Consider the following 14597-nt stretch of genomic DNA (forward strand, 5'->3'; position numbering starts at 1 on the left):
GTGCTGGAGAGTCAACAAGCCTTGGCAATGGCAAGTCAACACGGGGCACAGGGGTGCTGCTCCAGTGATTCAGATGAGCGATACACAGGGCAGACCTCGAGGGAGTTGCAGAACCACCACCTGTGTTGGTGAGCCTTTCGGAGTCCGTAGGACATCAGGATCAGCAGACCGGTCAGCTTAGTTGTGGTGCCTGCAGATGCAGGGGAGTGACTCCTTCACTTCAAGGGAGATTCCTTTGGATGTCTTGGATGTCCACAGGCATGTAGAAGAACCTGGAAGGAGCACAGGCACAGACGATGCAGAAGACTGGAAGGATGTCAAGACCAGGAGCAGCAGGAGTCTTCCCAGTTGCAGTCTCGGTTCCCAAAGCAAAGTCCAACAAAGTACAATGTGCCCAGATGTTTGAACATGAAGTGGTTTCAGAGTCTGAATCGTGTCCCACAATGAATCTGAATAGCCACCCACAGGTAAGCCCTTAAGTACCCTAAGGAAAGGGTTGGGAGGAATCCTGGTTCCCTCGCAGAGGAGGGGCTGGACAGAGGGGAGGATACTCCCATGTCCTTTGTCCAGTTTCTCACCAAGGGCTCCCTGAACCAACTCAAACTGGAGTATGCAAGGAGGACACCAAATGTGCCCTTCAAAGCAGTCTGGGGTCGTTAGCAAGAGCCCCCACCCCAGCCCAACACACTGAGTCCTGTCTAGGAGGGGGTCAGGCCTCCCTGTGACAGGAAATCTTATGTTCTACCTTCCCCGGCTCGAGCACAGAATCGTGTCTGTGGTCGGCAGCAGCACTAGCTTGCCGTTAGAACCTTAAAGGCTGGCACCAGGAATAGGGAGCCCCCCAGAACACGGGATCCTACATCCAACACTGGAATCGGTGTTGGGGTAGGATTCAAACATGTTTGATACCGGTTTTGGTGCAGCCAATATAGAGTTAGACAACTTGTAATTGACTGGATGTCCACTATATGTATAAAATGGCTGACCGCACTTACAAAGCTTGGAGAATCGACTCCTGGGTTTGTAGGGGGATCATGCAGGGGCACGCTCACACTGCAGATTGAAATGCCTACCTTAGGGGTGACTTATAGGTTTTAAGTGCAGTGACCTCAGATATAAGGAAACTTATATCTGTGGGGAGTGGTGCTACCACCAGCTCATACAGGCTGCAATGGCGGCCGGTAGTCACAGTTTGAGTGGTTTCTCAGGGGTGGCATAAAACATGCTGCACCCCATGGGGGATCTCTGGTGTACCTATGCCCAGGGTACCTTAGTACCATATACTAGGGACCTAGAGGGGGACACCAGTAGCCAATTAGGAAGGTACCAAATGACTTACCATAGTCAAATTTAGGGAGAAAGCACAGTGTCCTGGGCCCTTATTAGCAGAATCCCATTCCGACTACTCAGAAAAACAGAATTAATCCAGCAAACAGTGGGGGTATTAAAAGCAGATCCTACTTTTCTACAATGAGGGTACAGCAGCCAGAACACAGGCAGACAACCACCAGTCACCCTTGAAGTAGAGGCCATTGCAGGGCGGCGATGGGTGATTAAACACACCTGAAGTTACAGATCTACCGCTTTCTGATTAGGGTTACCAAAAATATCTGAAATGATAGAGGTAACATTATTTAAAGTTTTGGAATTCATATGCTACTTTGTTGTAAGTGTTTTGGCTTATTTTCATTGATGGAAGAACCACCCAGGTAATGAGTGGTCTACTGACCTTCACGGTACAGCGGGATGCATCCATAGCCCGCAAAGAAACAAACAAAACCACACCTTTGACGTGAATATGATATTAATCGTTTTTTGTTGTTGCAAATTGTTTTGTTTTGTAGCAAGTAGGCTTATTACCCAACCCATGGAAGGATTAAATACTGACTGAGCTCCAATGAGATACAAATCTTGGGCTTCCAGGTGCTCTCAGCTGCCTTCGTGAAACACTCTGCCACCCTTGTTGGTTAGCTGTGCACTGTTACATTACCTTTATAGCAGGGAGTGCTTAACTCACTGAACCATCTCAGCAGCACAGTGGTGTACACTACAGTGCAAAGTACTTTATGTGCATAAGAAGCCAGATGCATTTTGCCACCTGTAAATCTGGTCAGTAGCGGCCGGTGTGTCGATACAGTGGGGGTGGGGATGGATGGATGATGAGACAAATAAAAAAAACACTTACCTGCCACCTTGTGCTCCTCTCCACTGTGGGCACGGGCTTTCAGAGCCCACTATGGCCAATGCTGATGCTGCTGAAGGCTGCATCAGCATTGGGCTGAGAGTCGAGGATTGCCTGCTCTCTCCAACTCGGCAACGCAGCTCAGGTTGGAGAGGGCTTCAGTGCGCATGACGGTTTGGCCACCCTGAGATGGCTGGCCAGACCGTCATGCACACTGAATAGTAGTGCGACCACTCCCCCACCAGCCTGTCATCCCCATGGCCCCGCCCCCAAGCCTCGGCTCCAAGAGCAAAAATAAAACGATAATAAACCTAGCAGAGGACCCGTTGCTGCATCTGGTGGCACCAAACTCCAGGCCGAGTCCTGAGCAGCGCACTTTTATGGACCTTCTCACTTGAGCCCTTGGAGGGTCTTTGTGTGGTTCACAAGCCCATGGCTACCTTACTTTTCATTTATCGAAGTATTTAAAGACCCAAAACCTTGCAGCAACGATAGTGATCCCTTTTGCGGAGAACGATGGCGGCGAACCGCAACACAGGAAAACCAATGAAGACCTCGGTCAGAGGTGTCTGGAGCAATGGAAAACCAAGAAAAGAGTTATGATTGAAAATTGTTGACAAACTGGACAGTTTTGAGAGCTTAACAGAAGGACAAAAGAGCTGCATTGTTTATTTTCGCTGCTTTCTTGATGCAAATCATGGACTCCAAGCAGTAGGCCTGCTTTGAGGAATGTTCAGAATCCTGCTGGGTGTGCACCTTCTGTCTGTTTTTTGACCTCTGCGTTCGTGGTGGGTTCCTCTTGCTGTTGGGCTGGTTGACACGTATGTGTGGTTTTATAGGTGGAGGTAAAGACTGGTAAGATGAAGTGCCTCTGGAGATTCAACCGCTGACGAAAGTCCTGTGGCGAGACTTCTGCTCCTCTCAAGTTTACTTGTGTAGTGCCTCAGGCACTGTGGGCATTTGGCCCTTTACAATCAACCAGAACAATACATTATAACTGAAAGCAACAATTTACTAGACTACAAAAACACTGCAACAAAGAAACAGGAAGTGAGGGATGAAGTGAGGAGAGAGGGCAGACTAATATCGCAATAAAGGGAGGAGCAATGTATGAGAGTAACAGCAGAGGGTGGGGCCTGAACATAAAGCCGTGAATTGAGAGCTAGGGGTTCAGTCAGAATCCACTCAGAAAGAAGGTTTGCGGGATGAAGGAAATGAATACATTTTTATTTGGAATTTGGCATCATTAGAGGCAGCCTGCCAGGGTTGGGCCATCAGAATGAGGCATGCCTTGAGCTTGTCCAGGGGATTTCAGGTCACTGGAGATGAGGCAAATGGCTTTAAATTGTCATTGAAGTCGATGGAGGACAGGTCTGTACACTGGATGGCCCCATTAAAGGTCCCCATTAAAAGCCCCACACTGTGTACAGAAAGAACAATTCTGATCCAGTCCTGCATCTCTTAACAATCGCCAACAATAAGCATTCTTTACGTAGAAATCACCACAGGCCTCCTAAATTGACTACAGAAAATACAAAACTCACTGGCAAGACTCATCCTCGACCTCCCTAGGAGGACCCACATCACACCCCACCGCAAGAAACTACGCTGGCTTCCGACCCAGAAGAGATGCCAGTTCAAGATGGTTGGTGCATGCATACAAAACCCTGCACAATGAAAGACCAGCATACATCAACAAACCAATGACTTTAAACCAATCGACCAGATACCTGTGATCTGCCTCCCTCCTCCTCACAGACACCCCTTGAATCTGCTGAGGCAAGAGCCGAGGATGCTCCTCACACCAGGTGGGCAAAGCCTGAACCGACCTTCCTCTGCACCCTAGGACCGCCTCATCGCGCCAGGAATTCAGGAAAGGACTCAAGACCTGACGGTTCGAATGAACATGAGCACCGTGAAGCAGCTGGAGACTCCAGCGCCTTGAGACACTCAGCTGAGTTGCTGTGCTTTACAGATCCTGATTGATTGATTGATTGATTGATGTTTGTTAGACGACGTCAGCTGGGGTTTGATAACTACTGTGACATCATTCACTGGACAGCCCCTTTTAAATGCAAATGTAGTCTGTGATTCCAAGGGATCTGCATGGGGGACCAGGATTCATGAAATCACAAGTGGATCTAAGACTTCGAGCTAGGACTGGGTCGAGTTTGTAACTTTCACTGGGAAGAGCACAGGATTCGGTTTCATTTAGTTTGTGTGACAAACTAACCATGCGGGTTTTGAGTTTTTCTACATGTCATTGCAGGTTTGATATTACCTTGGAAGTGGCCAGTTTGATATTTGTAGATTGCCTATTTCCAGGTACTTTGCACCAGACTGCGAATGAACACACAAAGGCGTAATGCACCATAAAAACACAAGTAACACATCAAACATAGCCTCTGACCAAGATGTTAAATTAATTTATTTTGCTTCACATGTCCAGTTGCAGCTCTACACTCTCCCACACACATCTGGCACCTTCTGTAGGTGCTCAGCACTTTGAATCTTTATAATGGGACATAGGGTGTATTCCAATTCAGCCATGTTGCCTTTGTTCAAACAAGACGGTCTCTGATCTGCATGTATTTCCTTCAGATATTCTTACCTGGTTGTGTCATTTTTTAGTACCTTTTTCTTTTACTTGTATATCACGGCAGAAGAATCGTGCTAGAGCATGACATAACATTTCGGAGGTGCCCCTCTCCCAAAATCTACAATCTTCTACCCCTTTATTAACTGGTATTCTTGATACTGATGTGTCAAATTTTAATATGTAGCTTATTAATGCCCTTGATCCAATGGCTCCACTAAAGATTCAGGTTGTAAAAAGATCACAGCCTTCAGCCCCTTGGTTCCCGTCCTCCTTAATGGAAGAGATGAGCCAATGTAAAAGACTTGAAAGTCAATAGAGAAAATTCCATTGCCCTGAAGCTAAAGCGAAATATGAATCAGCACAAAATATCATAATCCCATTCACAGTGCTCGGAGAGATTCCTTTTCCTCTTGAATCTTAATGACTTCCTGCACGAATTATCCCCCCGAGACTTCAAAAAGCAGATTTTGCCCAACTCTTGAACTTTGTAATGATTTAACTCAATTTTTTCATTAAAAAATCCAGAGGATATATGGTACTTTTTTTACAGTTACCCCTAGTTCAGGCTCATGCGGAACCCAAGCTAAAGATGGGTCCTCCACTAATGAATTTCACCTCTATTTCAGAGGAGGGCTTTCTGAAGGAACCTGAGGAATGTGAGTCTGGATCAGCGGGGGATCCATGTCCTCCCCGAAACCTAAGGATGGTTTCTTCTACCTTTAATCTGGTGCTTAACAAAATCTTGAATAATTTGCTTGAAACTGGCTTGTTTCCCTCTGCTTGAAAGCAAGTATTTTTTCTCCCTATATTAAAGAAACTCTATTGCAGACCTGGCTTTACTGAATCATTTTAGACCAATTTCTCTCCTACTGGCTGCTGCAGAATTCATGGAGAAATTGATAAATAGGCAGCTAATTTCATTACTTGAATCTAATAACCTGCTGCATAATTCTCAATGTGTTTTTTGCTCGGGTTTCAGTACTGAATCCACTCTATTAGAGGTCACAGGATTCATCAAAGAGAATCTGGATTATGGGCGATCTGCCATGGTAGCTTTGCTTGACCTAGCAGCTGCGTTCGATACGGTTGCGCACTCCATATGGACAGAATTCATCTGGCTGGTATTCAGAGCTAGGCTTTTACGTGGCAAAATTAGTTTTTAGGATGACAGATTGTAGTAGGTGATGTATCTCCATCCGTTTACCTCCTCCCCTAAACCCCTTCAGTACGGGGTCCCTCAGTGCTCAGCCCTGAGTCCCACCCTTTTCACTTTATATCTAGCACCTCTAGCTCAGCTGATTGAATCCTGGGGCGTGCCGGTGGTGTCTTATGCTGATGACACCCAGCTCCTCTTGACTTTTCAAGAGCATAATGCTAATACCCTTCTTACGCTCGACCAGTGCCTACAAGGAGTCTCAACTTTCTCAAATGAAATTTAGATAAAACCCAAATCCTCTTTTTTGGGTCATAGTGTCTCCCTACCCAAGTACTTGGTGGCCGGAGGAAATCAATCCCCCTGTTCGCACCTCTTGAGCCAGAAATTTGGAAGTAATATTTGATTTGAACCTTTCATTCTCATCACAAATCCAATAAAGTATTAGTGGTCTGTATTGCTGTTCTTAAATCTTAGAGAATATGTTGCATTTGGCGTCGGAGTACACTCGAGAAATGATTGCTCGCACAATGGTGACATCGAGACTAGACTATGCGAATAACTCTACTTGGGCCTTCCTGCTTTTCTAATCCAAAGACTACAGATAGTACAAAATGCAGCAGCAAGATTGAGTCTGAGAATACCTTATCAGCAATCCATCTCGCCGTACCTGAAGCATTTACATTGATTGTCAATAGCCAACAGTATTATATTTAAAGCACTTGTTTTTGCTTTTAGAGCATTCTCAGGGTGCAGAACTCACTTGTTGAGGAAAAGACTCTGTCCGTACTTACAATGTAGATCTCTCAGATCGAACAATCATAGAATTTTGCAGGTCCCAAAGATCTCGAAGACCAGATTAAGGGGCAGAGCTTTTCCATATCTGACATCTAAAATGGGGAAAGCACTGCCTGTTAGTCTTTGTAGTTCTTCCTCTGAGCCTATTTTTTTTAAAAAAAATTAAAACCTTTCCTGTCGATAAGGCCTAGATCCTGCTGCTCTCCTCCTGCTTAGGTCAGTCTCTCTCGCAGATATCACCGGGGCGCTCCTTATGAAGCAGCTGTGCGCTGTATAAATTATTTTCGCTTTGATAAAAGGGATTGTGGTTTCCATCCCATTAGGCCTTCATTTTCTAAATTCCATCCTCCTTAAGGAGAGGTTCAGATTGCCTTCTTTGCCACTTGTTCTCTTAGCTTTGAAGCGGAAAGACTGGAAGGCGCCCCTTAAATTGCCGGACAATTATTTTCCTATATTGATCCTGCAGTTGCAAAGGTGGTACCTGAATTTTGTGTAGGAATCCGGCCGCTATCAATTCGTGGTCCTGTCATTTGGAATAATATTGGTGCCTTGAGTCTTCACGAGGCTGATAGTAGTAGTTACAGCATATCTTTGGAGGGCGGGATCTCTGTATTCCCAGACCTCAATGATTGGCTGGTGAAGGTGGCCCTCGCACCACCTGCCAGTCATAGTTTCCCTGCTCTTCGACCTGGGGTTTTCTATCACCCTCTATAGAGCCCCAGCGAGAAGACCGGATGAGTGCATTGAGACAGTGGTATCCACCAGAGGAGACTGTAACCTAATTTGTGGAAACGTAACGTCCTGTGTATCTCCCTATTCATACGGCCCAAGGATTTGTACAGAATTGTAAGGCCAGGGTGTCATGCTTCATCATTGGCCAGCCGCACTCCCCAGAGAATATTCAGGAGGTGGGTGGGCTCCCTGTGTTGGCAGGGAGCACTTAAGATGGGCAATGGAGTTGTGGAATCTAATGTATGAAATAAAAATCTCAAACCGCTCCCAAAGTGTATCCCCTTTGTTGTTAGGAGGGTCTAGGGATGATGAAAAAGAGATGTCTAGTGATGCGTAGGAGGGTCAATTACTCCGAATCTGCTTGGTCAACATGCTTCAGCCTTCTATCGGTTTCTGACTATCAACCTCCCCATATCACGCCTCCTCTTCATCGCGGTGGAGCTGGACACCGACACCCTCAAGGCTTGTGATCCTGGTATTTTGGGAGCCATGCATCTTCTACCCACCTCCGCCATCTTGGTGGCACACGCTTTCACTGTAGTGGTGCCTTCACTTCCCATCGGGGAGTCCTCACGGACAATATTAAGAGTACACTGGCGGGAGATTGAGACTTTTGGTGGTGGCTTGTGATGGAACACCTTACGATTGGTAGAGACGGTTCTGTCCTCTGCTGGCAGTGGCAGCTGTGGGAACCCTTCATCCTGTTTTTGTCGGGCGGTTGCCTTGATGCACTGGAGGGCAGAGGCCTCTGGTCCACCTCAGAAGAGCAGAAGCTCCATCTGGATCTGGTTGAGCTTTGGGCTGTTTACCCGGCGCTCAAGGCATCCTTTGAAGGTCATGTGAGCGAGCTGTGTGCACCGCCTGCTCAGCCTCCTTTCACAAGTCTTTTTCGAGACCAGGTGGTCCTGTGAAAGAAAGCATTTTTTCTTTCCAAAGTGGTCATCCCAGTTTAGCTTTGCCAGCCGTAGCCTGGCTGGCATTCTACCCAGTCCTCACTGATCCGACAACTTCCCGCTCTGACATGTGGTTGTGGGATGTTCACAAGCTTGAAAGTTAGTTTTGGTCACTGTGATTTATGTCACTCATGTTTGCTTCGCCTCCGCGGGTGTGAAAATAAGGGACGGGTAAGTGATGTCTGTGCGTCAGGGTGGGGCTTTATAAGCCTCTATGACATCATATCCTGGGTGGATCCTGAACCCAAGCTGGAGCTGATATGCCACAATCGGCCCAGGAGAGCTATTCCAACTTTCTGGACCTGGTCTGGCGCCTGGAAGAGAGTCCACTGGCGAGGGATCTGCAAGTAGATCGAGCCGCCACCAGAAAGACAGTGATTGAAGGGAAGGAACTTGTTCATTTATAAAGCAGAAGACTCCATTGCATGGCAGAGTCCAGAAAGCCATAACATTAACAATATGTTGTCATTTAAAAAGATGCTGTCAAACAAGAGGATGTCAATCAAAGTGAGATGAATAAATACAGAGGGGAGACATTGCCTCGCCCTTGTAGGGTTTAAAGTAATCTGGTGACTATTATGAGTAAAGTAAAGTACCAGCAACTGTAGATTATAAGGCTATTGGAAGTCTACATATTGTATGATATTTACAAGTGTGAGGGCACAGACTAAGTGAATTTGATTGCTGTGGAGTTCTGTGGTACCATGCAATATATTTTTTTCTGTAAAGTTGGGGGTATTTTGTTCCTTATAATAGGTGGGTTCCTGTGACAACCTAGTTAAATGTGAGGCCTGTTTCCCAACCGTGCATGGTGTCTAGACAAGTTTTAACTAATGTGAAGCATCCTCCGGTGTGCCCCAGAGAGTAATAATTGACTTCTCACTGGCACTGGCAAAGCAAAATGGCATCTCCCAGGTAGCCATGGGCCGTCAATGCTCCTCTGGCTAGAGCCTCTCTTGAGAACCAAGCCTGGCTCTGCAGTAAAGTTGGAGTGTTTCCTTTGACACTTTTAGTTCATCAGTCCAGAGCAAAAGTTAGAAGGGGTAAAAGAGTAGTTTAATCAGAAGTTAGATAACATTATTCTTAATGAGGCCTGTAGTAGCAGGGAAAGGGGGGCATTGGAAAACCTGGGGAAAGGGGGTCTAATGCTACTGAAAGGTCAACGTTTACCGAAGCCAGTTGTAGCATGCATGCAAAATAGTGCTTTATTGTATGATTAATTAAAATCTTTACATTATGAAGAACTTTATAAGCATTTTATGTATACAACACTTACACAGACGATCAAGAAGAATGCAGTTCTTTTTAAATTAGGATTGCATGTTAAAAAGAGATAAAATACTTGGGCGCGAGATTAGGACTGGGACCTGGATAGATGAAGTGGATGCGACATTATTTGAAGTGCAAACAGCATAATAAAGTGCTTGATCACAGGCAGGGTGCTGTCTACCAGTACTCGCAGAACTGTACCAGCATAGTACTCTTTTGGGTCGGCACCATGGAATAGGCCCCAAAGTGGCAATGAGAGACCTTTTGCATCGAGGATTCTGCTAACTTGTTATAAAGTGCTTGAAGTGCCTATTCTCAAGTAGAGATCTAAGTACACTACTAAGGCATCTAGCTCTTGTTACTACAGTGAGAGAGTGATTTAAGAATAGTGTCATTGATTGGGTGCTAGACGGGAACCACAGCCAAACTCCCAAAAAGACTTCAACGTATACAGAACGCCTCCGCATGCCTCGTCCTCGACATCCCCCGCCACAGCCACATCACTGCCCACCTGAGAGACCTGCAGTGGCTCCCCGTCAACAAGAGGATCACTTTCAAGCTCCTCCCCCACGGTCACAAAGCAGTCCACGACTCCGGACCTACATACCTCAACCAACGACTCACCTTCTACACTCCCAACCTCGCCACTGTTCCATGCATACACCGAACAACCACCTCGCCGCCAAGACATGGAACACCCTCCCCATCCACTTGCGACAGACCCCGGACCTGCTGACCTTCAGGAGACTCCTCAAGACCTGGCTGTTTGAGCAGTAGCAACCCTCCCCCTTAGCGTCTTGAGACCCTCGCGGGTGAGTAGTACGCTCTACAAATGCTTGATTGATTGATGTCAAAGATGGTGTCGGTCAGGTTATCCATGTTAAGCAGCCTGGTTGTACACAGTTTTGATCAACCGATTCCAGGGCTATATTTTACTGCAGGCAGCGTGATGCCTTACTTGTAGCATGCATGCATAAGTAAGGCGCAGCATGCTATAAAAATGTATTATGGCTCAGAGGCCACAGCTGCTGCCATTTGATGAGAATGCCCCGGTTACTTACCAGAAATCTTCATTACTCCGAGTCCTAGTCTTCCTCGCCACCGTATAGTTTCCCATCCCTCCCTACTCTGTTGCGTATGGCTTCATTTTTAGGTCTCGCTGAGCCAGCGCATGCGCTGCCCTGCGAGACATTTAGTGTGTGGGTTTTCAAAGGGCTGCCACATACTTTTGCTGGCCTCAAGCGTGCGTGTTCGTGCGCGAGTACGTGCGCAGTCGCCAGCTTTGCCACTCACTTGCACGCGCACGGCCACCATCTGCCTCCCTTCCAGCGTGATCACTTTCACCTGCTGCCACGCACATGAATCACTAGCGTGATTTTTTTGCACACGCGCATCACTAGCGTGTTTCTGAATCGGACGCCGGGTCTCTTATTACTAGCTTCCCGCGTCGCATCGTGCCCCTCCTTCGCTCCTCTTCCTTCTCAGCCCTGCCTTGTTGTTTAAGCACTCATCAAAAGCGTGCTGTTTCCAGGATCCTCCCTCGTGTACTCCCCACCCCACCACGTTCCTCTTTCTTTCTCTTCCTCAGCTGGTGTTCTTGACTCTTCCAGCAAAATTCCGTTGCTGTTCTGGCTTCCCCACCACATCCTTGTCCATTTGCTCCCCATTCCTGCCCATCAACCTTTCATTGCCTGTGTTTCCCCATCCCTTCCTGCCTCTTGTCCGTGATCCATGCGCTTCTCAATTCTTTCCTGCCTGGCCTTCGTTGTCTAATTGCTGCCCCTTTCGTGCCCGCCTACCATGAGTCACCAGCTTGCTTTCCCTCCTGCCCGGACCCCATTGTCAGCTTACATCTCCTTCGCCTCTCACACCCTTTATTTGTCAGCCTGCTGCCCCAACCCCCAGCCTCTCCTGCCTGCCCTCCGTTGTCAACTTGCTAACCTGGACCATCCTACCTGCCCTCCATTGTCAGCTTGCTGCCCTATCCCCTTCCTCACATACTCAATTGTCAGCTTACGGCCCCATTCCGTCTGGCCTCCCCTCGGTTTTAAGCTTGTGCCCACAGCCGCTCCAACGGGACCTCCATTGCCAACTTGCTACCCCAGCCCCTCCCACTCACCCTCCATTGTCACTTTGCTAACCCAGCCCCTCCCACCGCACTCCATTGCCTGCTTGCTAACCCAGTCCCTCCCACCCCCCCTCCATAGCCTGCTTGCTAACCCAGTCCCTCCCACCCCCCCTCCATTGCCTGCTTGCTAACCCAGCCGCTCCCACCCGCCCTCATTTTGCCTGCTTGCTAACCCACCCCCTCCCACCCGCCCTCCATTGCCTGCTTGCTAACCCAGCCCCTCCCACCAGCCCTCTATTGTCTGCTTGCTAACCCAGCCCCTCCCACTAGCCCTCTATTGCCTGCTTGCTAACCCAGTGCCTCCCACCCACTCTCAATTGTCTGCTTGCTAACTCAACACCTGCCACATGCCCTTAATTATCTGCTTCCAAATCCAGCACCTTCCGGCCACCATTTTCAGCGTGCTCACTCGCCGTTATCACTTGCTTCCCAACCCCCTTGATCCCGCACTCCATTATCACTTGCTCTCCCAGCCCCTACCACCTGCTTTCCATTGTCAGCTTGATCTCGTATCTTTTCCCACCATTACCCCATTGTCAGCTTGCTCCCCTGTCCCTCCCACCTGCCCACAGTTGTCCGCTTGCTCCCCCATTCCCTTCCACCGGTACTCTGTTGTCAGCTTGCTTTTCCAGCCCCTCCTGCCCACCCTCCGTGTTCTGGTTGCACCCCCATAATCTATTGTCCATTTGCATCCTCATGATGTGTAGCATAGCTGAAATCATTACTTGAGCGAATAGCTGTCATAGGAAAAGCCTTTTGTTTGTGGCAGTTTACACTTGGAGTCCGCCTTGTTTGTCTAACAAATAAGCTTTCAGGTCAGACACTTCGATCTCAGTGGAGCGCTACCTATAAAATCACCCGCAGAACATACTCTCATGACCGACAAAACGCCCTCGCCACTGGAATGGATGATAAGTGTCCAGATGATGAGGACTTCTGTGATATTCAACATCGTTTGAACCCGAAGGAGTCACTTTGAGGAGCAGTTCCACCCCTTCCCTCTGCCCCTCAAGAAATATTGTGAGGTGGAGGGTAACATTTCTCAAACGGAAACCCAATCCAGGTCAAAGGGAAGGTAAAGGAACTACAATTTGATTGCCAGCTGACAAAGAAAATAAACTACTTCTCGGCCTTAGACTGTAATGACAAAGTTCCACTTCAAGCAAAATTGTAGGATTTGTGTTTCTTGGAAACATTGTAGGTTTAATGCCCATATTTCAGTGATGTATTGCACATTGTAAATATTAATACCTTCATTACTGTTCTTTCTATTCTCCCCGTGTTGCTTCCTTTTTCGTTCTACTGCTTCCTTTTCCATTCTGCTGTTTGCTGTCTTCTCCATTACTTTCTTGTCTTGCCATGACATAACAAGCATTGGCATAGCCAATAGGTCTTGCTTTTGGAACCTTATAAGTATTTAGTTATGCAGCACAATATCCTTGGTGCAACAATATCAACTGTTGCATGTCTAAACACTTATAAGGTCCCAAAGGCGAGACCTATTGGCCATGCCAATGCTTGTTTTTGTTGTGCTTGGGAGACAGGATGTGCTATGGGTGAAATTTCTCTTTATAGGAGGAAGAGGAAACCAGCCATATTGGAGCGATGGGAGGCTAGTATGCTAACTTTTGACTTGGGAGTTTCTGTGGGCGGCTAAAGTTCATTGTGTAATTACTGTGGCAAATAAGACCGACGAGGAGGTCATGTGAAGTCCTGGTTAGCCTAGCCAGAGCCTTTCCTCCTGAATAACGTCTACATTGCACTGCTGCTGTAGCTCAGTGGACTAATGCACTCATTGTAGGATCTGTGTGCAATCTGAAGGTGACAGGTTCCTGTCACGGTGGGGTCACTCGGTGTTCTATTCTTCTGGTATCGGTAAAACGAGCACGACTGAGATGGGCAATTATTAAAACCTACTGTCATGGTCTAGGTCAGGCACGTGGCAGAGCACACTGTAGACACTGTGGGGCATATTATCAAGGACGGTGTTAAACATTATCACCGGTTTAGCGGCAAAAAAACTGCCGCTAAAGCGGCGAAAATGGGCTTGATAATATGCCGCAGAGAATTCCAATAGAAGTCCATGTTCTGGTGTGAAGGACATCAAACCTGGGCTTGTATTGGAATTCTCTGTGGCATATTATCAAGCCCATTATCGCCGCTTTAGCAGCAGTTTTCTGCCGCTAAACCCGCAATAATTTTAACACCGTCCTTGATAATATGCCCCTGTGGTTATTCTTGCTTATTGAGCCGGCATTATGCATCAGTAGTGATTTATGTTGGAATATAAGTAGTTGTGGTTTTCTTTTTGCATTACACGGAGTGCATGAATATAAACACCTTGGTGTCTTGCTGTGTCGCTTATAGGCCCTATGTGTTGCCTCAATGACTAATTACTTCCCAAACCACTCAAAACACCACTGCCGCTCTGCTCCTGGTCACAGCATATTCAATGTCTGGTGAATCACCTTCAAGGCAGAGAAATCCAGCGTCCCACTATGACTGGTGCACATGTCCAAGAGCACAAGTGGAGTGTGCAACAGCGCCAGACTTCACGCAATAGAAATTCAGAAAAGGGCAGACAGGACATCAGGCGCTATCCTGCTACATTCCAATGGTATGCATTCTATATGTAGCTATATAAGGCAGGACTCCTGCAACTGTGGAAGGAACTGAAGATACGCCTCTTCAAGCAACGCCGTGTGCCTGTGTGATCCTCTTCACAAGCGGTCGCACATCTCTTGAAGAGATGCTACGTGTACGCGTGTTCTATGGTATTTCAC

Source organism: Triturus cristatus, chromosome 5_1, assembly GCF_964204655.1.
Source record: "Triturus cristatus chromosome 5_1, aTriCri1.1, whole genome shotgun sequence".
Taxonomy (NCBI): Eukaryota; Metazoa; Chordata; class Amphibia; order Caudata; family Salamandridae; genus Triturus; species Triturus cristatus.